Source organism: Pseudopodoces humilis, chromosome 7 (assembly GCF_049639895.1).
Source record: "Pseudopodoces humilis isolate 2021_Gansu_Grassland_sample_001 chromosome 7, ASM4963989v1, whole genome shotgun sequence".
Taxonomy (NCBI): Eukaryota; Metazoa; Chordata; class Aves; order Passeriformes; family Paridae; genus Pseudopodoces; species Pseudopodoces humilis.
The window spans coordinates 18130123-18155239 of NC_142206.1; the positions used below are offsets into that span (position 1 = coordinate 18130123).

The 25117-nt window shown below is 49.2% G+C and overlaps 1 protein-coding gene across 4 annotated transcripts in view; it reads left to right on the forward strand.

Moving 5' to 3' along the window:
• Nucleotides 1–4914: 4914 nt before the first annotated feature.
• SLC25A22 (solute carrier family 25 member 22) overlaps nucleotides 4915–25117 on the forward strand; it is a 51289-nt gene continuing 31086 nt past the window's right edge. Inside the window, exons 1-2 of one of the 4 annotated variants that reach the window (XM_014252157.2) lie at nucleotides 4915–4999; nucleotides 8804–8897. The gene's annotated coding sequence lies outside the window, so the exon portion shown is untranslated. Of the gene's footprint in view, nucleotides 5000–5499; nucleotides 5676–8803; nucleotides 8898–22822; nucleotides 22864–25117 lie in introns of those variants that run through there. The other 3 variants (XM_005522371.3, XM_014252159.2, XM_088057542.1) reach the window with 3 other exon arrangements.

Genomic DNA, 25117 nt, shown 5'->3' on the forward strand with positions numbered 1-25117 from the left:
GCACGTCCAGAAGTAAGTGGGACTTGTGCAGGGGGTGACTGCAGCAATGTGGAGTCACCCATCTCTCCCTATTGTGTGAAGAAGAGACCTGGCTGATGAGCCTGGCTGGTTAGGATTCTAATTCTGCTTTGTTGGCTGATGCAGAGAAGCTTTAGATTACAGTGAGAAGTAGGACAGGGAAGCTGGATGGAGAGGTAGTAACAGGATAGCCAGGGGAGGATATGAACTTAGGTATGAATCTTCACCTTACTGCTTCTTCAGCCATATCCTCGGAAGATTTTACTTTCTCTGGAAGCAGCAATGGTTCAGGACAAATGTTTTTGGGTTTTTTCCCTCCAGGTTGGAGAAGAATGGAAATCCTTGTGATTCTTAGCATCTTCCCAAGGCCAGAGCTGAGAACAAACATGGCTTGTAATATTGATTGTAGATGCTCTCTCTCAACATTGCAAATTTCTGTCTCCTGGTGTCTGCACAGCCTTCATGTGTTGCAGGAGCATCAGGCTGAGTGACAGTCTTGCTGAGGCTTTCATCCTGGGGCACTGAAAGAAGAACGAAAATTCAGTGTCTCCCCCTCAAAAATCCCCATAACAGATGATTGGGTGAGGCTTTCATCCTGATGCATTGAAAAGAGCAAGAACACATGGTGTCTCCCCCTCAAAAGTCCCTTACAAGACATGATTTCTTTGCAGTCTGGGCAGAGTAAAGAAAATCCTGCTGCTTAAACAGGCTATTTTGTGACAACTGCTGTGCACGAATGATGGCTGGAAGGCAGAGACAGTCACAAATGGATCCATCAGCTCTTTGGGGTCCTAAAATAACATGGGCCTGGAGGAGCTGGCTGCAGCTCTTGGTGAGGCGGCAAGCCTGGGAGCTGTTACTCACCCTGTGGTCCAGCTGTTTCACCCGTGGTGGGGTGACAGTGTCCTCAGCATCCACTTCACCCTCCATCCTGGCAGCATGGAGCCACCTCACTCAAAGTGCATTCTTTGGCACCCACCTGCACTCTTGGGCCATACATGCAAGGGAAAAGAGGGGGAAAGAGGGGAAAAGAGTGATCAGTGCCCCATAAATCTGACGCCACCTCTGCGTGGAGACAGATGCATATGGTGGGATGTTGTTGGTTGTGTTCTCCCTGGACTGAGGGGGAACAGCCTGCTGAAAGGCTCCCAGGGCAATAGGTGGCTGCAGTTGCGGGCTCCCTGCCAGCAGCTGTGCCCAGAGTGGGATCTGGAGGCTGATCTCACAGCCAAGACAGTGCCATTCATCGGCACTCAATAAACAAAAGTGCCTCGCTGTTTTATCCAGGAGATAAGCATGGAGGGCATGAGATTGCTTTCCATTGTGTTGTCTGTGCTGAGCGTGGGAGTCTGTGTTGGCTGCCAAAGGAGCTGAGGCACTGCTGCTGTGGCACATGCTGTGGACAGGCAGGGAACAGAGCTGCTGGGTGTCAGCTGGAGCCTCACAGGTACTGAGCACTGTGAGATGCTGATGCTCACTGGAGGCTGCTAGCCCTTCAGGACATGTTGCAGGAGCTGCACCATTGTTTAAGCCAGGTCATGACATGTTACTCATTAGAATGCCAGGGTCAACCCAGCTGCTTTAAAAGTCACTTAAAAAAAGAAGAAAATTCTACTTTATGTTTTTTTTAACGTGCACTTGTATGCTTTGAGCATCAGGGACTTTATTCCCACTTGTTCCCAGTTGTTCAGCATTTGAATCAAACATCTACTAAGAAGATGTCTGCAGCCTCTTTTCAAGGAGTAATGGGCAGAGAGGACAGATAGACCGCATACACTGGGTTCACTGGTGGTCTTGCAGCTTGAGCTTTTGGAGACAACAGAGCCAGGTTTGGGGTTAAGCTGTCCCCTTCTTGCACTCTCCAGCTGATCTACATCCTCTCTCACTTCTGTAATGTCAAGAGCCTGCACCAAAAATGAAACCAGATCTGCTGGGTCGGTGGTTTCTGGGTGCTTCCTGCCATCCAAGCTGATGGCCAGCTGTGAATCTGCTCATTTTACTCATTCTGTTTGACTATACCCTGGATGCCTCCCCTGACACCTCTGCGCTGTTACCTTTGGCAACACATCCTGTGGTCTCAGTGGAGAACAAGATCAGGCTTGGTTGGGATTGATTTTTCCAGAAAATGATGTTGACTGGTGCTAATTACATTACTGCCTCTTCAATATTTATCAGTTAAATTGTCTACCAGTCCTCTGAGAATCATGTCCAGAATGGCCACCAGGCCAAGGGAGCAGTGACAAAGCTTGCCCAATTTTACTTTTTTAACCATTGGTTTAATAACCACACTCACCAGGCACTTGGGGATTTTACTAGCAGCCCACAATTTATTAAAACAGAAAACAATACAAATGGGGAAGGAAACTGAAAAGGGAGACCTCGTGAAAGCCTCTTTCTTTGCAGCAGGCTGAACTTGATCCATGTCCTTGTAGGGCTGAATCAGCCAACAGCCCCTCAGGCAGGTGGGCTGAAAGCAGTGCAGGATTTTGGGACTCTCACAGGACAAGCTTTGTGACAAGCACAGACCTGGTATAATGCCCCGGTGTGCACCATGATCACAACAATGTAGCCTTGTACAGGAAGGAGATCCTGAGCTGTGCTCTTCACCTTGTATCAGACACAGACAGTGCTGCTTTTGAAGCTCCATTTTGTACCAAACAGTTTTAAATCTCTTTTGTGTCTGTCAGGAGAAAAAAATTTATGTCTGAAAGCAGAGGAAACCTTGACAACCTGGCACTCACTGAATGCGAACTTTCTTCTTTTGCCTTCCTTTTTTATCCCCTCTCTTAAATGCTGCCGGAAGAAACAGGCCCTTTGTGCCATGCAGGTTACAAAGAGCAGTTGTTCTTACTGAAAATAAAAATGTGTGATTGCAATCCTCCTGAGACACGGCACAAAGATGGACAGAGTTAACCTCTTCTTTGCCAGGGGATGGTAATGTCCGGCCAGCACATCTACGCTGTGATAAACAGTAACATCTATACCTCAAGCCACACTGAATTCAGGTCAGCTTTTGACTGAGAGGGTACAGCACAGTGAAACCCACTGATGCCTTTACAAAAACAGAACAGAGTGGGGATATGCCACCACCAAGGAAAGGGGTGGGAAGCAGTTTTGCAGCTGGGGATTGAAAAGACCACAACTCTCCCACACTGTTTCGCTGTTCCCCAAACTGGGAATTCCCACAGCAGTGCCCACCACAGCAGCCTGCCTGCAACCCAGGCCTTGCTGCCTGTTTTCCCAAGGACATGGTGGAGATAAGACTGTGGGGTTGGATAGACTATTCTGGCATCTCCCTGCCCACTGCTCTTGAATTTTTCTCTTGTGCTGGATGCTTATCCAATATACACCCATAAAATGGCCACAGTGCACTGGTCTCCTTCCTTGGTCAGGCACCACTCTTCTGGAGGGAGCTTTCCACCTGCAGTGCTGTATCTTCTCATGCTGTGCTCAGCCCAGGTTGAAAAGTGCATGAGAAAAGCTGATCCCCCTTTCACCTATATCCAACCCATTAGCATTGGCTTCTGATGCTTTGCTGGCCTCTGGTTTACATCTTCTTCTCACCTCGGGTTCCGGGTCCCTGACTGTGGTAACAAGTTCCTCTTGTCTTCAGATGTGGTGTGTGAACAACTGTGATGTTTCTGGGGTGTTCATTGCGACTCCATATAATTGTCACTTCTCCCATGAACACAATGTCCTCATTAGCCCTACATGCTCCTGGGAGCATCCTTGTAGGCGCTCTTTTCTAGTCGCCTCCGATTCATTGCACAGGGTGCTTTGATGCTCTGCCAGCTTCCACGAGCCCTTGGTACAGAGCTGGTAATCCCACACTCACCTAAGGCCTGGTGTATGTGAGCAGTGAGGGAGGCTCTTAAAGATGTATTTCCCCTGAAGATCTTTCCCCCTTTCCCTGGTGGATGCTACAGAATCACAGAATGGTTTGGGTTAGAAGAAACCTTAATCTAATTCTAACTTCCTCTGGTGGACACCTTCCACTAGACCAGGTTACTCAGAGCCCCATCCAGCCTGGCCTCGAATACTGATGGGGATGGGGCATCCACACCTTCTCTGGGCAACCTGTTCCAGTGCCTCACCACCCTCACCACAAAGAACTTGGTCATCCCAAGAGGCACAGAGATCTGTTTAGCTGCTGCTGTCCTCCTCACCTTCATGTTTAACTTCCAAGGCCTGATGAAACGACCTCTGTGGATGTTTTGTCCCAGCAAGGTCACATAATGCTCCTGAGAACTCCAGGTCCACAGTGGAGCCTGCTAACCCCAAAAATCAATGCCTGCCAGTGGCATGGTGGCTTTTGTGAGGGGTAGCAGGAAGCACAGCATGGTGACCCGAACGGCCTGGGTGGTATCCTGAAGGGAATGACAGAATCACAGAACATGTTGAGTCGGAAGGGACCCACAAGGATCATCCAGTCCAAATCCCGTCCTTGCACAGAACATCCCCTGGAGTCACACCCTGCGCTCAAGAGCATTCTCCAAACACTTCTTAAGCTCTGTCAGGCTGGTGCTGTGACCACTTCCTTGGGGAGCCTATTCCAGTGCCCAGCCACCTTTTTCTAATGCCCAACCTACACCTGCCCTGGCACAACTTCAGGCCGTTCCCTCGGGCACAGATGACAGAGGCATTATTTCTCCCCCGCTGTCGCTCGGCCCGTCTCCTGCCGTGTGCCGCCTCGCAAGATGGCTGTGGGCGGGGGCCGGGGCTGCTCGGGCACGGCGGGGCAGTCCCGGCACCGGCGCCCGGCCGGGGGAGGCGGCGGCGATCCCCGGGCGCCCCGGCCCGCGTTGCCATGGGGACGCACGGCCGCCCCGGCGGGGAGGGACAGGCGGCGGCGGCGGTTCCTGCGCCGAACGCGGCCGGAGGGGGCAGAGCTGAGACGGGCCGGGCCGCGCCGCGCCAGGAGCTCCGCACCCCGCGCCGCACCGTCCCCGGCCCCGGCGGGAGCCGCCGCCGCCGCCGCCCGGTAAGTGTGGGCACGGCCCTTCACAAGCCCTCTGGAGGCGCCGCCGGGGGTCCCGACACCCCTCCTGCCGCCGGGATGCAGCTCTTTTACCCCGGCCTGGCTCCTGCTGCACCGGCCCCGCCGCCGCTTACCCCGGCCCCTCATCGCAGGGGTGTGCCGGCCGCCCTTCCTGCGCCCCCCGGCCCTGGGGGGCCGTCTCCTCGCCCCGGGGGGCTGCGGACTTCCCCATGTACCCCCTTCCCGGAGCTGCAGGCTCCCCTTGCCCGCCGCCACTTCCCCTCCTCACCCTGGGCGTTTTAAGTCTTCCCAGCCCCTCCCCTCCTCCCCGGGCTGGGTCCCTCTGCCTGCGGGGGGTGCCCGGGGCTGGTCCCCCCCCCGCTTGCCGTGGTGCGGGGCTTGCCCTTGCCGGCCACGGGGGCTGCAGCCGCGGCGCGCCTTCCTCTCCCCTGCCCGCGACAGCGAAATTGCGGGTGACACGTGTGCGGCTCCCCCGAGCCCTTTAGTGCCCCGGAGCTGCAGCTTTTTATACTGAAAGCGATTTCCGAGTTTCTCCGGGCTTCTGATTTCTGGGGCTTCGTAGGATTCCCTGACCGCGCCGGTCGCAGCGCAGGTCCTGCATCTAAGCCCCTCTGAGCTCCTTCCAGACTCTCCTAAGCCAGATCCCTGCCTCTTTGAGGTAGGTCAAGGTTATTGTGCTCTTCATGCAGTGGATGGGGAAAGTGGAAATGTGGACAGACTGTGGGATTTCCTCAAGGTCACCCTGGGAATTGGACCCCAAGCATCCTCCCTCTTGCTGCACCCTCTGCAGCTGCTGTGTGAGGATGAAGTTGTGGAAATCTGATTTTCCAGTGCCCCAGCCTCTTTTCTGCGAGACTTCTCAGCTTTTAGTTTATATACCTTGCCAGGTATCAGGGCAGGATCCCAGCTATATTTATTTGGCCTAATGTCTTTTAGCTATTAGATGTTTACAGTTAAATAGTGGGTGTTTTTACCATAGTATGTTAATTTCTGAGAGTCTCGCTGCTGTTAGGATCTTTGTGGTGCTGCTGCTGCTGTTGGGATAGTATCTACAGTGATTTTGGCCACTGCAAGTAACTGTGGCTTTGCTTCTCAAGAACTCACTTCTTGGCAGTGCCAAGCAAAAAGGCAGCTGAACTAGAGTGGTACTGATAAGGATGTGTCGTGTGGGACTTTGGTGGTGGTTGTCTTCTTGTCCTCTACTTCTGTTTTGCTTTGCAGGCTGTAATAAAAAAAGGAGTAGGCAAGGTTTAATAGGAAGAGTTCCTCTAACCTCTTCCTCAGAAAATAAACACCAGGATTTAATGAGGGTTTACCTCTTTGAATGTCTTGCCTGTATGATTTTTAACTGCGTGCTACTACTTGTAGTTGTTCATACAGGTGCAGTTTTTCTCCTGGTGCTGTGCCCTTGGGCTCATCTGTTCACCAAATGAGTGCCTGTCGTAGTAAACAGCGTTATGTTTTGAGGGTGGTGGTGATCTCTGGCACTGATGGATGGCTGAGATGGAAAAGGGATCTGTGTCATAAACTGGAGCCCTGCTCTGCTCTGAAGGAAAGTCTGCAGTCCTGTTTGGTGCCCAGCAATCTTGTTAATGTCTTACTAGGATGCCAGAGCCGTTGAGCATCTTCCTGCTGCCGTTTTAGGAAGGGGTAGCGTGCTGTATTAAGTTACTAAAAGGTTGAAATCACTGACAGTCTGTGAAGGCCATTTGCTCCCTTTTTCCTGCCAAGATTTAAATTAGCGGGCAAGATGGGGGAAATACCTATCTGTCTGGCCAAGGTGACAGCAGCACGTCCATGTGGAGCAGCCCCTTGCTCACTTGTGCGTCATGTTTTGTCTTGTAGGTCTCTGGCAGAGCAGAGGTGTAATCGAGAGAAGGGATGGAGGCACAGTGACTGGTGGTTAGTGTGCCTTGGAACCTGGGAGCCATAGGATTTGGAGCTGTGCTCTGATAAGGGAAATTTGGGGAAAGTCTTGCTTAGAAGCTGCAAGCATTTCGTGTGCCTGTACAGCTGGTCTTGCGTAACTGTTGTCATCCTGAGAATTGTGAAATAGTAGGAGGGAGAAATTTCCCAGAGTAGGGCAGCTGTGTTTCCAGGTGAGTAAATGTTGTGCTGTGTTTAGCTAGAGTAAAATCTGTGTGTAAAGCAAACATCTCTGACCAAGGGCTTAATTCTGCAGATTCCTGGGAGAACAGCTTTTCCTTGAAGGTTAAAGCCCAATCTAGGGAACATTATTGTTGCAGGGTGTGTGATGACAATGCAATGCTGTGAAAATAGTTAAATATCTTTGGCACTTCTTGAGGAATACACCCAGTGTTGATAGCTGGGTGTGCAGCTGCAGTGTGAATTACAGGTTGTGCCCTGAGATGGGGGAAATGTCAGGAGCCCCAGGAAAGGGGCTGTGACCTGGTGCTGACCCTTTGGTCATCCTGTGCAGCAAAAGGCACAGGGATCCAGCAGGAGCTGATGACTCAGCAGGATGACCCCAGACTGTCTGGGTACACAAACTGTAAGAGTATAAAAGCCCAGGAATACTTTTGTTAGGGGTTGGTCAGAGGCATCAGGTCAAGCTGTTTTTGTGTCACTGCACTATGATTAAATTACTTAGAGGATCCAGACATCTGAGACTGCTGTGGGAAACCCAGGGCTGAGCCAGTAAGGAAACCCTGCCTGACTGTGACTATGGGATGTGCAGGGAGCCAAAAGGGCCACCCATGGGTTCGCTGGAGCCATCTGCTGTGAAGGGACTTTGGTCCCAGTAGCAAAAGTCTTGCAATGGGGGGAGTGTCACTGACAAAGTGGCTCCTGGGTGGTCAGACAGGAAAGTTTCCTTAACACACTCTGGATTTTATCTGAATAATCTGCAGCCAGGAGGCTGTAAGATGGGTGACTGATGAGTTGTTCCTTCTTCCTCAGCAAGGAATACCTGGGTGTGGAGAAAGGATGCATGGTCTCCATCTTCAAAGGGTCAGGCCTTGGGTTTGCTGCTGGGCTGGCAGTTACTTGTTTTACAGATGTTGGCAAGCCTCTGGACTCTCACCCCACTGTGAAAATAAAAGCTCCTGGAGGGTAATAGCCAGATTCACAGTAGCTACTGGAAGGTGGGATGACCTCATGAAGTCCGAGGGATGAAAGGGGTGTGCAGTGGGAAGAAAAGTTTAGCAGCATTGGCCATAACTGGAGAGGGACTGGTGTCCCTGCTGCTGACTAGCAGCAGGTCTGCCTTGTTCCACATGATGCTTGCTTTTGTCACTTGATCCCTGTCACTTAACCCTGCAGGTCCCTTGCAGTCAGGCAGCTGCAAATCTTTTGCACTCCCAACTTTCCAGTGCCATCAAGATGTCTTGCACAGGGTGTATCTCTTAATGGGTTGGGTTTATCTGCCTTAAATCATATTGTGCTGTCAGAATGACATAAAAAAGATTTGAACTAGGCCCCAAGGGGGAAAGAAAAGAGTTGGAAAAATGCAGTATGTTTGTTCCATTGTTGAGAGAGACTGCGCTGGGGAGATAATGTGTAACCAAACCAGGTTTGGAATGGCTGGGACAAATGATCCCGAGTGCTGCAGTTAATGTGTGTTAAGAAAGGATGCTAGTGCCCTGTGAAGGGAGTTTCTGCAGTTTCTCCTTTTCTAGGCCTTTCAGAACAGAGATTAATTTCTTCCTAAGCCTGCCTTTTTCTGGGCCTTCCCTTTTCAAAACGTCTTTTTCCCCTGTTGTTTTGTTTTGGGTTTGTTTTGGTTTTTTGTTTAGTTTTTTGCTTTGTTCCTTTGTTTTTCCCTAGAATGAAATTTCTACACTGCTGATGGTCCCTTCAGTGGTGTCCCAGTGGCCCGTCAGTGATGTCCCAGAGCTGAGCATCTTCACCCTTTACTGGAGTAAGTTGATACAGTTCTGGCAGACAGTGGAGCAAATTTAGTTTGCACCAGCTGAGTTTGAGCATCAAACTCATCATCGAGTGGGAGCTCTCGAGCAACAGGAAGAGTCTGGTCCCACAGCCTGTTTGGCCTGCCACTTACAAGTTTGTTAATGTCCTGTTAGGCTTCCAGCTGGACATGTCTTTCTCCCAGCTGCCTCTGCTCTCCTGTTAAAATCTGCAATACTGTATAGGATAAATGTCTGTACTGCTCCTTCTACAACAACACTGCAGAATAGGGAAGAATCTGCCTGTTCACAGCATTATGTCTTCTTCTACTGCAGGTACATAAGGACTGGTAATTATTCCTTTTACATCCATGATGCATTCTCCTAAATCCTTAACTGTGTTTTCAGGAAATGCAAAAGCCTGCTTTAATGCCCATGATTGCATATTCAGACTCTCTTAGAAGTGACCAAACATCTGCAGTACTACAGGCTGGGAGAGATGGAATTGTCAATTACGTATAATGGCAAATGAGTTAGAGATGCTGCCTCATGTAGGCTGTGCATTGTTTTCATTTGTTACTCTTGAACATGTTTAACACCATGTTTGTGTTCCATGGTGCATTCCTCATAAATGACTGCATGCACTCCAGCCTTGCTGGAGACAGTTGACAGTGAGACAGCAGGGATGTGACTGCAGGTGCCTATTCTCTGCCAGAGAGGTGTCTGAGGTCTAACATGGCAGTGTGTTACAGCTTCTCTGGCACCATGATGTAATGAAGCCATCTTCCTTCAGCAAGGCTGAGTCCTTTTGGACTCCAAACCTGCTTGGTTTGAAGACTGTCGCTTGGCCATATCCAGCTGACAGTGGCAGCTTGCTAGAAGCTAACACTGTGTTGCTCCAGCTAATCCTAACAGCAGATAAATATTTTTTCCTGTTCTCTTTTGTTTGCCTTCCAGCACAGAGATAGCAGGAAGGAGGAGGTGGATTGAGCTGTCCAATGCCAAACCTGGATGTTGCTTTAACCTTGCAGTACTGATTGTCTGGTAGTTTGAGTTATTGTGAAGATAAAGTAACAGGAGGTACAAAAGCTTTAGAAAACAAGGCAAAATCCCAGACAAACCTAATGAAAAGACCTTGTCACTCTGTGTGGTTTGGATTTCTGTCTGGCAGTTTTCTCTTACGCATCTGCAAATACAAAAACTTTGAACATTTCTGCCTTAGGTCAGCTGTCTACATGAAGATTATATGTTCAGGGAAGGGAGAGGTATCAGAAGGAATATGATAGGTTACTGTTTATTTAATTTATGGGGTCTCTGTTGATCATAATTTAGTACAGCCTGTGGTGAGCTGCTCACAGGAATGTAGACTTACTCTATTTTGTTAAACCTTTTTGTAACTGGTACTTGCTCCCATTTTGGTAGTCCAGTTGTCAGTGGGTGACTGTGTCTTGTCAGACCTTCCTGTGCCCTCCTTCCTTTGGCAGTGATGCTGGTGTGTGGCATATCAGGAGAGCTGTCTGGATTTTTTTTTTCTTTCCTGGGTCTGAGGTATTTATCCAGAAGCCAGCAGGAGAGAGGCTGGTTTTGACCCAGCTAAGTTTCCCCAAATAGTATGAATTTGAGGAGCTGAAAATGACTAAGTCACATCAAAGACTGTGCCTGCCCCACCTGGAGTTTTTGACTCTATGTTTGTGGCTCATACTGTCAATTTAAAAGCTGTCCCAGCTATGAGGAGCTTTGTGGGCAGGGTGGGGAGAGGGAAGAAGAAGGAAATGTTCCTCTTTTATATAGGACAGTGATGCTTCTGCACTGGGTGAGTAACTGGCTTGGAGGAAGTGTTTGGGAAAAGAGTTATGTACTTTTTTAATTAGAGCACAAAGATAGGGGACTTTCAGCAAATGATTTTAGTAGGAAAGAGATGCAGTGCAAGTGAGCAATTGATTTGGATCAAGCCAGAAATAAGTCCAGTAGCCATGATCCTTTGTTTCTGAATTCAACTGCAGCTTTCAGTGAAGTCTTTTAGCTTTGACAAAAGGTTGTGCTGTTTGGTGTGGGAGCTCCGAGCTGGACAAGTGCTGGCTTTTATGTGGATAAGTGTCTGGAATGAAGCTGTAGCATGTGGTTTCCTTAGTCTAGGCCAGACCATCTTAATTTCTGCTGCTGCTGATCAGTCTCTGTCCTTGTCACTGTGGTGTCTGACACCTTACTGCCCTTAATGGGTGTGCTGCCTGCACACTTTGACAGAGAAAAGGGCAGTTCCCTGTTGCCTGATGGGTCTGATGGGATGGAAACACCTTCAAGGCCATGTGCAGACTGGAAGCATGTTTGGTGCCCTGCTCTGTGCTGTTCCCTTTGCTCTGTGATTGTTAGGGATTTATAAAAAAGAAGAAATTGTGTTTTAGGGTCAGGCTGTGTGAGTAGCTTACTGTGAATTCGGGTCCTGCTTTCTCCTTTGATACAGATTTAGAGCATGGCCTGGGGTAAGCAGTAAGATGTCTGTCTCTGATTCTGTCTCTTACAATCCAGTGGGAATAGCAGCACTCCAAGGGTTTACCACTTATACACAGTGGCCATGACAGCTATTGTAGAAAGTGTGATCTGATGTAGTAAATGGTCTGTTCTTCTAGGTGTTTCATCTCCCTTTTTCAGTTTGTCTTGTCTTTCTCAAGGATAGCAGTACTTGCCTCCTTTTCCATGCCCTGGGCAAGCTGAGCTCTTCTCTGTAAGGCAGCTGGAGCACTTGTTGTTTATGAAGGCTATTTTGTAAGTATAGTAGTTTTTTAAAGGACATAAAACTCATTGTGTTGGCTCGAACCCTTTCTCCTGAACTACCCACTTACCTTATTAGCAGCTAAATGTGTGCAAGACCTGAGCAGCTGTCGTCTTTTTGATGGCCTTTTTAATTTTTTGCAGGAACTTACAATGTAGCTTCACTGGTGCCTCACACTGGTTCTATGGAGAGCTTGAAGGAAATAGCTTGGATACTGAAGTGATAAGCACTGCAGAAATGCCAGACGCTATATAAACAACTAAACTCAGCCCCCGGCCCTTCCTGAAAGAGGGATGATTTGCAGAAATACTTCAACAGATGGTCTGAATTTGGCTTTGGAAGGGGTGGAAGAAATGCCAGGTCGCTGCTGAGCTGTGTGTGGGCGCGTGGCCGCGTGCACCATGCAGTGTGTTCCCTGCCAGCACGCTCTGGGGAGGCTGAGCATGCTGCTCCCACAGCCTCCTGTGCTCAGGAGGCATCTGCACACCGCTGACTCAGTCTCTGTGGCTCTGCCAGGGCCCTGTGCGGAGCAAGCTCCCATTTTCCCTGTGGTGAGGTTCAGCTGTGCCCGCTTATCAGGGTGCTCTGGTGGAGGTGAGCCGTGGGCAGTTTGCAGACAGTCAGCTTGTGGGAGAGGCTGCAGAGCTGCTGTCCAGCTTATGAGACCTGCTTGGCACACGGCTGAGATTGTAGGAAGGCCGCAGGGTCAGCTGACACTGGCTTGTCCCTAGTGCTGGTGCAGTGTCCTGAACCTGTGTCGGTGCAAAATGAGGCAGTGTGAAGCTGGAAGCAAATGGCTCAGCTGTGGTAAAGGGCATGTGCTGTTTGGGCACACCTCTACATGTGAGGTGGCAAACTCGCTGGCAGCTTGAAAGGGCGTGGGAAAGGGTTTACACATCATGGTTGGGAACCCTGATGAACTGTGGCAGAGCTGGCTGCTGTGGCCAGCCTCCCCTCTTCCTCTCCCCAACGAGATTACTGCTCCTGCAGAGGAGGGAGAACACATTTCCCCCAGAGTGCTGCATCACGTCTTGAGTGGGCTCTGCTCTGGGGCAGGCAGGTTCCCATGCCAGTTGCCACAGCTGACTCCAGTTGGGTTATGGATTGGAGCTCAGAAGTCCTTGTCCACGACCTCTGGAGCAGAACAGTATGTCTAGTTCCTGCGTTGTCAAACTGTTGCTAGTCTTCCAAGGCAGTGCCTGTTCCACTGCTCGCTGCCCTGACAATTCTTTGTATCTACTGCTGCCTGCTGTTGCTGCCACGCACTCTGTAAAACGGTAATTAGAGCAGCGTTGTGAGGTGCCCTTCAGGAGTGTTTTTCATTTGGAAACTTTTTGAAAACCGGTCTAATTCTTAAACAGTGCAAGATTAATTGCTTCCCTGAGAATGTGTCAGGTGAATTCTTGTGGATACATCTGTCAGGTAGCAGCATTTCACTGTGCGTATGGAATAGCCAGGTGAGACATCTGATGTTCAGAGAATGATTTTCCAAGTTTGATATACTTCACTTTTTTCTCTTTTTCCTTTCTTGTGCTCATCTCCCTGCACTCTGTTTAGGTAAGCAGGACTGGATGTGTTTTCATTTGCCTGTAGCCTCCAAAATACATTGTCTTCCTGCTGGGAATGCCTTGCCTGCCTTACAGCCTGCTGATTCACAGCGCTCTGGGTGAGCAGGGAGCTGGTGCATGGATTATGCCACAGACTCCTGAGCCCTCAGGCAGTGGTTGCAGTCCCCTTGACAATTCCTCTGCTTGTCATAGAGTGTGTATGAGTTTTCCTGGAGGAGCTGCTAACCTCTTCAGAAGCAACATGACCTGTGTGGGGCTCCTGATGTACATTTAGCAAGGAACCATTTTGCTGCGATCTGAATAGTTTTGGCATAAGCAAAACAGCTGAGGTGGGAGGCAAGAAGGGCTGTTGGCAATGCAGGAGCGGAGCAGTTGTGTTCACGTACCCCCACAAAAAAGGGACTGGCAGCAGCAGTGTCCTGTGGCTGAGAGGCAAGCAATATTGACTAACACGACATTTAAGTGGCATTTCTTCTAGTGGACTGGGAGCATTAGTGAAATTCTGCCTTTGACACTGAGAAGTAATGAGATAAACTTTGTTCTTCAGAGAGGTCTCTACCTGCTGTTGCAAAGTGTTTGGAAGGCTGGGAAATGTCCTTTTGTTATCCTGACAATCCTCCATGTCTGGTCTCTTGTACAAAAAGAGACACCTGAAATACAGCCTCAGCTCTAGTGGGCAGCTGAGCTTGCAGCATGTACACCAGTGTGGGCATGCTTACATGGTGGCTCCTGCTCGATGCTGCTCAGTCACCTTGCCTTAGCTCTTGACTCCAAAGGGTGACACAGGAAGGATCCATCCTTTCATGTACTGAGGTCCTGTTTCATTAACCTGCGATATTTTAGCATTGGTTCCCATGCTGGTGACTGATGCTCTCAGTGCACTGTGGCTTTGCTATGGGGACAAGATGCGGGGTTTGTGAGATGCTTTGCAGTTTCAGCTAGACTCAGCAGTCCCTCTTTGGGACTCTTGAGTGACAGCTATCAGTTGACATACAGACCCACAGGGCTCTGGGTTACTAGGCCTTTTAAATAATTTTGTTAAGAGCCCAGAAGCTCTTATCTCCCAGGCTTCCCTGGAGGGATTCTTGTTCTGTTTTATTGTTGTATATTGGTTTACTTTATCGGTGCACTCAGCAGGCTGCTGCAGGCCACTGCCAAGAGGAACAGCCCTGCTTCCACACTTGCCTCTCTCCACTTATGTCAACACAAGCATTTGTGTGTTCACAGCTACACATGACCTGGGAATAGGCCTGGTGCAAAATTTGAGTTGCTGGGGAAAGGAAGAGCAGTAGTCTGAAGTTACGCTGGACAAGTGGTTGAGTAACCACAGTCCCTATTGGGAAAGTAAATCATGTGGCATTTTCCAGGGGCTAAAAATCCCCAGTACTGTTCCCTTCATGAAAATCTTTGTACCTTCTCCGCCAACACACTGTCAAGACTGTGTTAAGCCTGTACCAGTGCCTCTTTGTGCAGAAAAAATTGAGTTGTTACCCTTCCACAGCACTGGCTCTCACCTGGCGCCTGGATGTAGATTCTCTCTTCGATGTGGACAGACAGCATCATGCCCTTATATCACTTAAAATTCACATAGAATAGCAGCCAGAGAAAGGTGGTGTCTTTTCACATCTGGTAGGGATGGCCCTGCATACTGCCAGCTGCATGCAGTATCGGAAGAAGTGGGAAGAGAGGGAAATAAAAAAACAACCAACACCTTTGCTTTGCTCCAGCACAGTCCCCTAGTGCTTACAGGAAAAGCACGTCCTACAGAAATTATTTGGTGAGCATGTATCCTTGGAGGTGCCAAGAAATATGACCAACTTCCTCTCCTCTTCCTTTCCTTCCCCTGCATGCCCGGAAGTGGTGACGGTTCCTAGCAGACACCTCAGTGTGAACGCAGCTGATGCTGAGCCTTCTTCTCCAGGGGTGACAAAAGTTAGGGATCTGCTTACCCTTGGGCTGGAGAGATGGGAGGCTCATCTCTGAGCATATCTGAACCTTGCTGGGATTGTGTGTCTCTTTCCTGCTGTCCTGTTCCTTCTCCCTGCTGCAGCCTGTTCTGTTTCTGACGGCTCTGTTGCCATTTCAGCATGGGACATTCAACATTTCAACTGTCCCTTCTGCCTTCCTCCATTGTCACATAGGTTTAAGGACTGTTGCCTAACTTGGTTAAGGTCCCACTGCAGGCTCTGCATGCTGCCTGTGTAGCTGAGCTGTAGTGGCTGACCTTGGGGATGGGGAGGAGATGGGACTGTATGAGGAGCATCACATGGCTGGATGATGGGTGACTTGCAGCCCTTGGTGCTGCTCCAGGGCTTGAGACTGCTGGTGCCATGTGGTGCTGTGGGAAGGGGGCTGCCAGCAGGGTCCCAGGCTCACAGTCCCAAAGCAGCATGGTGTCATCCCAAGGCTTCTGGTGTGCTCTGGGCCATAGAGATGGGAAGAGTCAAGCTGGCTGGCCCTTCGGAGAGAAGCTCCTGTGTCTATCATTGCACCAAGAGCTGGGTGAACGAGCAGGGATTTTGCACATTAACCGGACAGCAGCTGGGCTGAGCGAGCCGTAGGGTGCCAGCCGCAGTGTTCCTGAGCTTCTCCAAAAGCTGTGTCAAGGCAAGTACTTTCCGCTCTCTCACAGCTATTATGAAAGAGCCTGGGTTTGCTGCACCCTTCTCTCCTTTTGCCCTCAGGGCATGCTGGGCTTGTTTGAATTAATGTAATTAGCACATGCCTTATTAGCTCACTAAGGCACAAAGAACTTATGTATATTTGTAACCAGGTTAAGCAGCCCCTATTAATTTAATAACCGTGTCCTCCTCCGTGGATGGCAACAGTTAATCACTGGTGGTGACTCAGGACCAGCCAGTATGGAGGAAATTTGGGCGAGGTGTGTATGTGTGCGGTTCTCTTTTCTTGTGTTGTATTTTTATTAATGAGCAGAGCTGTGAAGGGAATTAGCAGCAAGCGCAGTAGATGGAAGGGAACTTTCAGTGCAGGTTTACTAAACAACCAGCCCTGAGTATTTCCTATGCTCTATGCTGTCGGTAGAAAAGGATGTGTAGAATGAATCAGCGAAATATGACACAGACTGGGAGGTGGAAATTTACAGAAATAAACTTTAGCAACCCACGCTTAAACTCTGCTCCAATCAGGTTATATGCTAGGTACTGATAGTAATTTTGCTTCGCTGTCTACCCTATTTCCCCTTGGTGATTTTGAGGCAGAGGAAGTGGCTAGTGTATTCTGATGCTGCTCGTATTTGAGACTGCGAAAGAGCAAGGTTCTTGTAAAAGGACAAAAATAGTTGCAAGTAATTTCATTTGCTGCAGCACTGTGGTCCTAGATTCCTTTTACTGTTCTGGGTCTTGCCGTGCACAGCACTTAGCTAGGTCCCATGGAATGCGGGCAGGATGTTTGCCACCAGGTGTTTGGGATGTTTGTTTTGGTTTTGTTGTTTGGGGTTTTTTTTTGCTTCCTTTTTTCACAGAAGGTGCAGGTTGTGGTTTGTGCTCCACTACTCTGGAATTATGCAGTCTGTGAGTCCAGGGTGGTGACATGTATCTCTGTTCCAGTAGTTCTGCATGTGGGATAGTAAAGTCCTGCACTGATTCTAAAACTAGTGAGTTAAACATTTGGGGGTTAAACATTTTTTCAGCCAAGACCACCATGCACAGGAGACTTCCTGCATTTCTTCTCTTCTTCCCCCTTCTTCAATAATCACAGGTTGTGCTCTCTGTGTTGAGCATAAGCTGGGAGGAGGATCAGGAAGAATGGTACTGGAAAGCTGTTGATGTGCTTGTGCTGTTTTGGTCAGGTTTTGTACAAATAACAGGGTGAGATGCAGGTGTCCTGCCTGCTCCTACTCCCTCTTTTTATTTTACCTGTTTGCTGTTTCTGCCTACTAAGCTTGGGCTTGCAAGGCTGGAATGTTCTTGGCCATCATGAGCCTGTGTAGGAGCATCATTGAGAAGATGAAGTTGTCACAGTCAAAGGGACAATGAAACTCCATAAAACAGGACCAAAGTGTGTATGTACTTGTAATAATGTGCCCTCTTGCTGCATCTGGCAGGGGACCAAGTCCCCAGGCTCCAGCAGAGATGGTGAGTTCTTCTGGATTGCATCTCTGCTGAGAGCCTGGGCCTCCTGAGAGGCACAGAAGGAAAACAAGTCTGAGATCAGTATGGAGTGACCAGGGTTGCACACAAGTCTTGCTGCAGCAGATTGAAGCAGGTAAATTTAATTTCTACTTTCTTAGAGCCTATTTTAAGGAGGGCTCAGTGTTTTAATGAAGGCTCTGTGACTGGTGCATGGGGTGACAAGATGCGATGGGTGAGGATCTGCAGGGGTGCCCTTGTGCAGTTCCTAACAGCTGTATTGCAGCGGGGAGAAAAAACCAAAGAAAGTCTGGGGAAAGATAAATACCTGCTGGAATACCTCACATAATGCCCAGAGAAGGTGGATTCTCTCCCCTCTTCCTTTTTCCTTTGTTTCAGGAGCAGAAAGGGCCATTGCTTGGCTCATGCTGGCTAAAAGCTGTGGAATGCTTGGTACACACCAAGACAGGAGGCTTTTCCCAGGACAGCTTTTTTAGCCAGTGTTGTGGCTTTGTCTGGGATAGAGTTAATATTCCTGGTAGCTGGTACACTGCTGTGTTTTGAATTTGGTATGAAAACAATGTTGATAACACGCTGATATCTTAGTTGCTGATACATATTGCTCACTCTAAATTGAGGACTTTTCAGTTTCCCATGCTCTGCCAAGGAGGAGGTGCACAAGAAGCTGTGGCAGAGCATGGCAGCAGGAAAGCTATGATGTAGGCACCATCATGGAAACATGGTGGGATGACTGCTGTGACTGGAGTGCTGCAATGGACCACGTGCTCTTCAGAAGGGACAGTCAAGGAGGGAGAGGCAGTGACTGTCTATTAGGGAGTGTTCTGACTGTTGAGAGCTCAAGAGTAGTGATGATAAGGTTGAGTGCCTGTGGGTGAGAATCAGGGGAAAGGCTAACAAAGCAGACACCTTGAGGGGAGTATATTACAGACCACCCAACCAGGATGAAGAGACAGATTGATTATTCCACGAGCAACTTCTTTATGATTGCCATCCCTTGTTCTTGTGGGAGACTTGCTGCATGTCTGCTGGAATCTCAGCACAGCAGAGAGAAGGCAGTCTAGGAGATTCCTGGGCTGTGTGGAAGATAACTTCTGACACAGCTGGTCAGAGATCCTAATAGGGGTCCTGCCCCCAAGACCTGCTGTTTACAAGCAAAGAAAGGCTGGTGGGAGATGTGGTGTTTGGAGGCAGTCTGGGGCACAGTGACCATGAAATTACAGTTTTCAGTTATTGATGAATAAGGAAGGAAGTCAGCAAAGGCGGTCCAGGAAGGCTGAACATACATTAGAAAGAAAATTTTAAAGATACGGGATGTCCCTATGTGCCAAAAGATGAGCCAGCGGGAAAGACCAGCCAAGCAGTGCAGGGAGCTTCTGCAGGAACCAAGGCGGGCAAAAAAAGGGTTTGCAGCATTTGAAAGAAGAAATTCAAAAGACTCAGGAAGAGTACAAGGACATTGTTAGATCATGTAGGGAGAAAATTAGAAAGGACAAAAGCTCAGCTAGAGCTCAATCTGGCCAGTGCTGTGAAAAGTAATAAAAAATGTTCTCATAAATACACAACAAAAAAGAAGGCCAAAAAGAATCCCCATCTTTTATTGGATGCAGAGGAAACAGCAACAAAGGCTGAGGAAAAGACTGAGGTGCTTAATTCCTTCTTTGTCTCAGTCTTTACCAGTAAAACTGAATATCCTCATGGCAACTGGCCCCCTGAGCTGGTAGACAGGGACGAAGAGAGCAGAAAAGATCCTCTGCAATCCAGGAGAGCAGAAAAGATCCCGAGCAGTCTAGGAGGAAGTAGTCAGTGGCAAGGACACTGATGGAGCTGGCAGAGCAGGTCACCAAGCCACTCTCCATGCTAGCCCCAGGGCAGGGCTGCCAGGAGTCCACTGTGGGTGCAGCAGTGACCTGAGCTGTCAGCCCTTCCCCTCTGCAGCCTCCGCTTTGGCCCCAGTGAACCAGCACCATCCCAGGACTACACACTTTAAGGCATCCAACAGGAACAGTTCTGTGGTTGGTTGAGTGTTGCTCTGGTGAGGTACTGATGCAATGTGGCCTGAAAAGATGCTTATTCCTCCCAGCAGGGTCACTGGCACCCTTTCTTTCACTGAAGAAAGCTGAGAGCCAAGAGCCCTGGTTTCATTGCTGGTGGGGAATGAATGGTCCCTTTCAGGCCCCAGGATCTCAGCTCTACCTCATTCCTACTGAGATAGAATCCAGCCCTTAACTTTCCCTTCGGCTTCTTGGTCAGTTGTTTTTAGCTACCACTTTGTACCTGGTGATTTTTTTAAACTGGGAGGGGGGAGAACTTTTTTCTACTCAGCCTCTTGGAAAAGCACAAAAGAAGGATTTGCACCATGTAGTTTCTCCATGGTATGTCCTTCCAGTTCAAACGGTTGGTCTGTCTGTCACTGTCAGCTGGCTCTGCCTTTTCATTGACCACCACAGATTATGGAAAAGGAGTGCTATATGTAAGTTCTTAATTGTTCTCCTTACTCTCTCTCCCATTTGCCAGACTCCCAAAAGCTCAGCAAAGTTGTCTTCTCTCTGCAGCTAATCCTGCATGTCTCTGAAGCTGTAATTTCATAAAACCTGGTACAGAGAACAGATCCAGAGGAAGGTAGATTTAAGAATATTTGGAATTGCATCAGTTCAACATGTGACTACATGATTTCTCAGGTGGCACTTGGAAAGGAGCATTACTGGCAATAAGCACCCATTTATGTTTGTCCAGTAACATCCAAGGTGCACTTGCTTGTACACCAGCATGGTCATATGCAGGCCATTTACTGCCAGTTAGCTTGTGCTTCTACTGTTGGCTCTGCAGCTGCAGAATAACTTAGCCCATTGTAATCTTAATGTAAATAACCATTTTATGTAGAAGTTGTTCCATATATATAAACGTATCTATAGTTCATTGTATTTGTGTATGGATTACCTGTTCTGTAGGTACGTCTTACAGATCCTTTTGAATTAGTGGAGTTGCAGGTTTCTACAGACCAAAGACTGGAATCCACCAATTTTGCTATGGCCATGCTCTGGCCTTGTATGACCACATCACTGAAGATTTTATGATGAGATGCATGGAAAAGATTTTCAGCCTTCTGGCACCTACTCCAAGGCATTTTGCTTTGAACATGAGTAGTTGTCCTAAATTTAGAGGCTTGTTACTTGTGTTGTTCAGAGGAGTGACAGGGCAGCAGGGCAGCATGCTTGATGTGGCATTTGTGCAGAGCAGAAGAGCCAGGTCTTTTGAGACTTGACCCAATTGCCTTTTTGAGAACTTTGAGAGGAGGCAAGTTGAGATGGGAAGAGCGCCAGCCGTTCCCATGGGTTTCCTTCGCTCCCCTCGTCTTGTGAGGGGTGCTGTGAGTACTTTCAGACCTGTCTCTCTCCTGTGAAGGAAGATGCTGCCTTGAGAGTATTTTAATGTGCTATCCTTCAGTGGAACAGGACTCTGTGTGTTCTTGATAAGATGCCTGCAAGCTCATTTATCCTGCTGAAACCGTCCCTCTGGTTCCTTCAGCTTAGCATCTCCAGTGTCTTTGATACACGACTTCCCATGTGAGTCTGGGTGAGTCACTTCTCCTAAGGGCTGTCCTTACTCATCCCATCTTGCAGCTCAGTTGCAAAACCTCCAGAACAGGGACTTTCCTTGACTGAAGGTCAGAGCAGCCCCTAAAATGATGGACCCCAGGTAGGCGTTGGGGCCTTGTGGTGTGCTGCAGTACTGAAGCCCAGCTTCAAGATGAGCTTTAGCTTTCTGTCTCTTGATCCAGGACAGTTACCCAAGGCATGCAAAGTAAAAGGGTGTATCTGGTGTTTGTTCCAGACCAGCACAGGCCTGTTCCCCAAGTCTTTCTGTCTTGGCAGATGACTTGGCATCTCAGTGTTAAAGGGATTGTGCTGATGCAAGAAGAGGCCTCCTTGGGACTCCTTTTGTTAAGCAGTGGGGCAAATGGCTTCTGCTCTAATCTAAGTAAATAGCTGTTTTTTTTGCCTGGAGAAGCTCTCCAGGCCAGGAAGGCTCTTGCTGCTCACAGTGCCTTTTGGAAGCCTTGCTCCAAGCCTTTGCTCTCACAAAGGTAACAGCAGCTGCTTGTTGTCTTCTTGTTTTTACTTACTGCAAAAGATTTCTCAGCAAAGCAGGCAGGGTTGCATGATGCTGTACTGCGAGTGCGGGACCGGCCTATGTTTCCAACAGGATGGAGAGCCCAAAGGGGAGGGAGTAGGAAAAGTGGGTGTGTTCCTCCTACTCTTACTGCCTGGAGGCAGGAAGTTCCCCACCTGCTTCCCTGCTGTTTTGTCCCTTTGCTTTCCAGTGATACCTGCTGCTCCACTCACTTCGATCTTTGCTTTGGAGTCAGCAGCTATGCTGGCTTTTCCCAGTGTGGCTGAGACCAGGCAGGCAGAGGAGCAGTTGCCAGGAGCAGTCAAGGCTCTGCCTGATGGCTTTGGTAACTTCTTTGCTTTGCAAGGAGGTGACCCTGGTGACTGAGGGCAGCAGGCAAATCTTGACTACCGTTGTGTGACTCTCCTGTGGTCTCAAGTAAATCCTGGTGGAGAGGATAGTTAAAACAGTGTGTATGCAATATCAGAATGTAGGATATTGCTGTAGTTCCAGGGGTTTGCGGGATTGTCCCCTGTGACACTTCCAACATGGTCCTGCTGTAAATCCTCTTCTGTTGCAATATTATGGGTGACTGCACTGGGTTGGATGTGGTGTGTCTGCTAAGATGTTCGACTGTTTTTGTTCGAGGCTTTTTTTTCCTAGGCTGGAATGTTGTCATAGACACAGGGTGTTCCTCAGGCTGCCTCAGGCTGTGGTTCAAGATCCTTCTGTAGGTGAAGAGCAAGTCAGTGATGGAGCTGGAATGCAAGCTCAGGAGTCCTCATTGCAAATTGAGAGTTTTGTTCCTCTTTTTCCCCTCTGTTGAGCATTGCCACCAGCTGCAGTTGCAAAGCCAAACACCTCTACAACATGCCCTCAGCCAGGGAACTCGCCTGATCCTTTTTGGCACGCTGGAGATGTTTCAAGGCATTCTGTCATCATGTGCTCTCTTGGCATGAAGTTAAGGCTCCCCAGTGCACAGGGAGAGTGGAGGCTGGGTATGGGGGCAAAGTTTGCCTGCAGTTTTGCAAGGGTGCCAGCCTGACTGTTCTCACGGTGATAGGAGGGCATGGAGGGGGGGCACCCATCCCGGCCAGCCTGAGGGAAGCTGCATGAGACAGAGGTCAGTTGTGGAGGATGGGAAGGGACTGCGGGAGCTGAGAGCCCTTGCAGGGGCTGTTAGGGAGTAGTGCCCTGTGTGCTGAGGCTCTGCATCCCGTGCCTTGCCAGCTGAGTGGGTGCTGTGGCATTGAGACTGTACCCAGAGGCTGTGAGCAGCCAATGGTGCAGGCGGCTGGCATGGCACCTCCCTGCTCGTACTTTGCCCTTTTATCACCTGAGGCAAGGGGGAAGACTGCCTTTGGCTTGGTGCTTTCACAGCCCAGTGTGGTATGGGTGCAGCTGGCTGCTGACTACGAGGCAGGTGAGTTTGTGTGTGCAACCCTGGGGCTTCTGTCTGGTGGCAGAACGGTGTGTAGGGGCTGTGCTGTCCCTTGTGCAGCTGGAGAAGTGACACTTCGTGACTGTGGGGAGCATTCACCAGCATGTTGGAGAGCTGCTTTGTTTGCTTGAGGACTAATTCCTTGCCAGGTCCTGCAGGAAATTCATGGCAGTCCCTGCTTTCAAGGGCCTAAAGGCAAGCAGGCAGCAGATTAAACTGTCACCAATTTTCTCCATCCTCTCTGTCCCAAAATCTCTTGAACAGGCAAGAGCCAAGTTGACAGCTTCTCCCCAGTTGACATTACCTGGTGCCATCTCCCTTGTGCACTTTGTGCCTGCATCTAGAAAGCAGCTTCTCTCAGGAAACACTTGAAGTTTATTTTGCACTCCTTAAACCTTATTGTGATGATAGCTTTGCTCCAGTCATTAACAAAATTTGGCAGTGTCCACACCTTCAGATGCATTTGTGCTGTGAAGGAAAGTGTGCTGATCCCAGAGGGTTTCTCGTCTCTCAGCAGGTACTCGTCACTGATTGCTTCCCCCTGCCATCCCTGACTGTGAATGGTTGTGTGACTATGTCCTCTTGACACAGTGGATGCTGGCACAGCTTTGCTTCCTCTGCTCACCTTCTGAGCCCTGCTTCTTGACATCATCTTCTCTCACTAGGGCTTTGAGTTTGTCTGCTCTCAAGACAAATAGAAATTTGTGGGAGTCATGACTTCCTCTCCTGCTGTTTATTCTTAAGTCAAGGTTGTAGTTTGGAAGTTGGCTTTTAGCAACAGCTCCAGCACATGCTGGAGCTCCAGTTCTGTCTCATTCCTGTCTGACTGCCCAGCACATATTTGTGCTGGCATGAAATGAGGGATGGGAACACGTTTGGTTATAGGGAAAGACAGATTGCTTTCTTCGGCCGCAGCACCAGCTGACATTTGCTAAAGGTTTTCTTTACACATAGGCAGCCTGTGTGTGCTCAGATAAATCAGCATGTGCAGCAGTCTGAGCCTGAGAGGATGTGCTCAGCTGCCCCTGGAGCTGCTGGGGAGGGGATCTGGAAATGGGAGTGCTGGCAGAGGGCAGAAGTGGAGTGCTGGCATCTGGGAGGGGTGGGGGTGATACCTGCAGGAGTGGGGGAGCTGGTGGACTGGGAGCCCACAGCTGGATTGGAGTATGCCAGCTATGGCTCTGGCAGCCTGGCAGGGGAAGAGTGGAGGAAGGAGGGTGCTGTACTCAGCTCAGACTGGGGGTAGAACAGTGGCATCTGGGGATAGAGGTGGCAACCCACATCTATAGGGCAGTGTGGTGGCACTAAATGCAATGAGCAAGGTCAGAGAGGTGTAAGTTTAACCTGTTTCTTCTCCTGTGATGGCTTGTGGAGATGTTGGGTGCCTGTGTCTCCAATCCAAGCTTGCTGGTGTGATGCATTCATGAGACGTGATGAGGTCTGTGTGCTCCCCTCCATGCCTCACACTGGGTTGTGATTCTCTAGTAAACATTTCCTTCAGGTGATAAGGCAAAAACTGAAGGTTGAAAGTTCAGCCCCATGGGATCAGGAGAGCAGATACAAAGGTTGGCCTTCCTGGAGAAAGCCTCGCTGCCTGATTTGTGTGGGAGATGTGTGGCAAGGCTGGGGAAAAAAATAGCACTACTTCACTGATGGCTTAGGCTGTGAGGACCAGATTCCTCTCGAGCTGTCCAGGATTGCATTGTGGTGTGTGGCTGTTCTGTCGCTATCTGGAGCTGACTTCTGAGAGGTGAGAAACGGGAAAGGAAGGATTGAGGAGGCTCCTGGGCTTTTTATGTGTCAGCATGAGCTTCGGGCCATTCGCACTGCAGTGGTATGCGTGTGGCTCTGAAACAAATTTGCCTGATCATTTTAATAAATGTAAAAGGGATGTCCTGGTGTGCAAGTAATGGGGCATTAATCCATGCCTAGCTGTGTTAACAGCACTCTAGGAAGGAAATACTCCCATGCTGTTCTCACTCTCTTAATTACGGGATGTTCAATTTAGGATCCCCTTCCATGAAGGCTGCTCAGCCTCTTTGGCTTTCAGGTGATTCTCTGTTTCACCTACTACCAGTTTCCTCTCAGTTCCTCAGCTTCTTTTACCATGCAGGTTCCCAGTTCCAGCAGTGCCTTTGTCCTGAAGTTTAACCATACAAAGACTTTCTGAGGCATCAGCACCTTTTTGGTGCTGTTGGCTTGTCTGCTGCCCCAGTACAGGCCCTGATGGGAGATT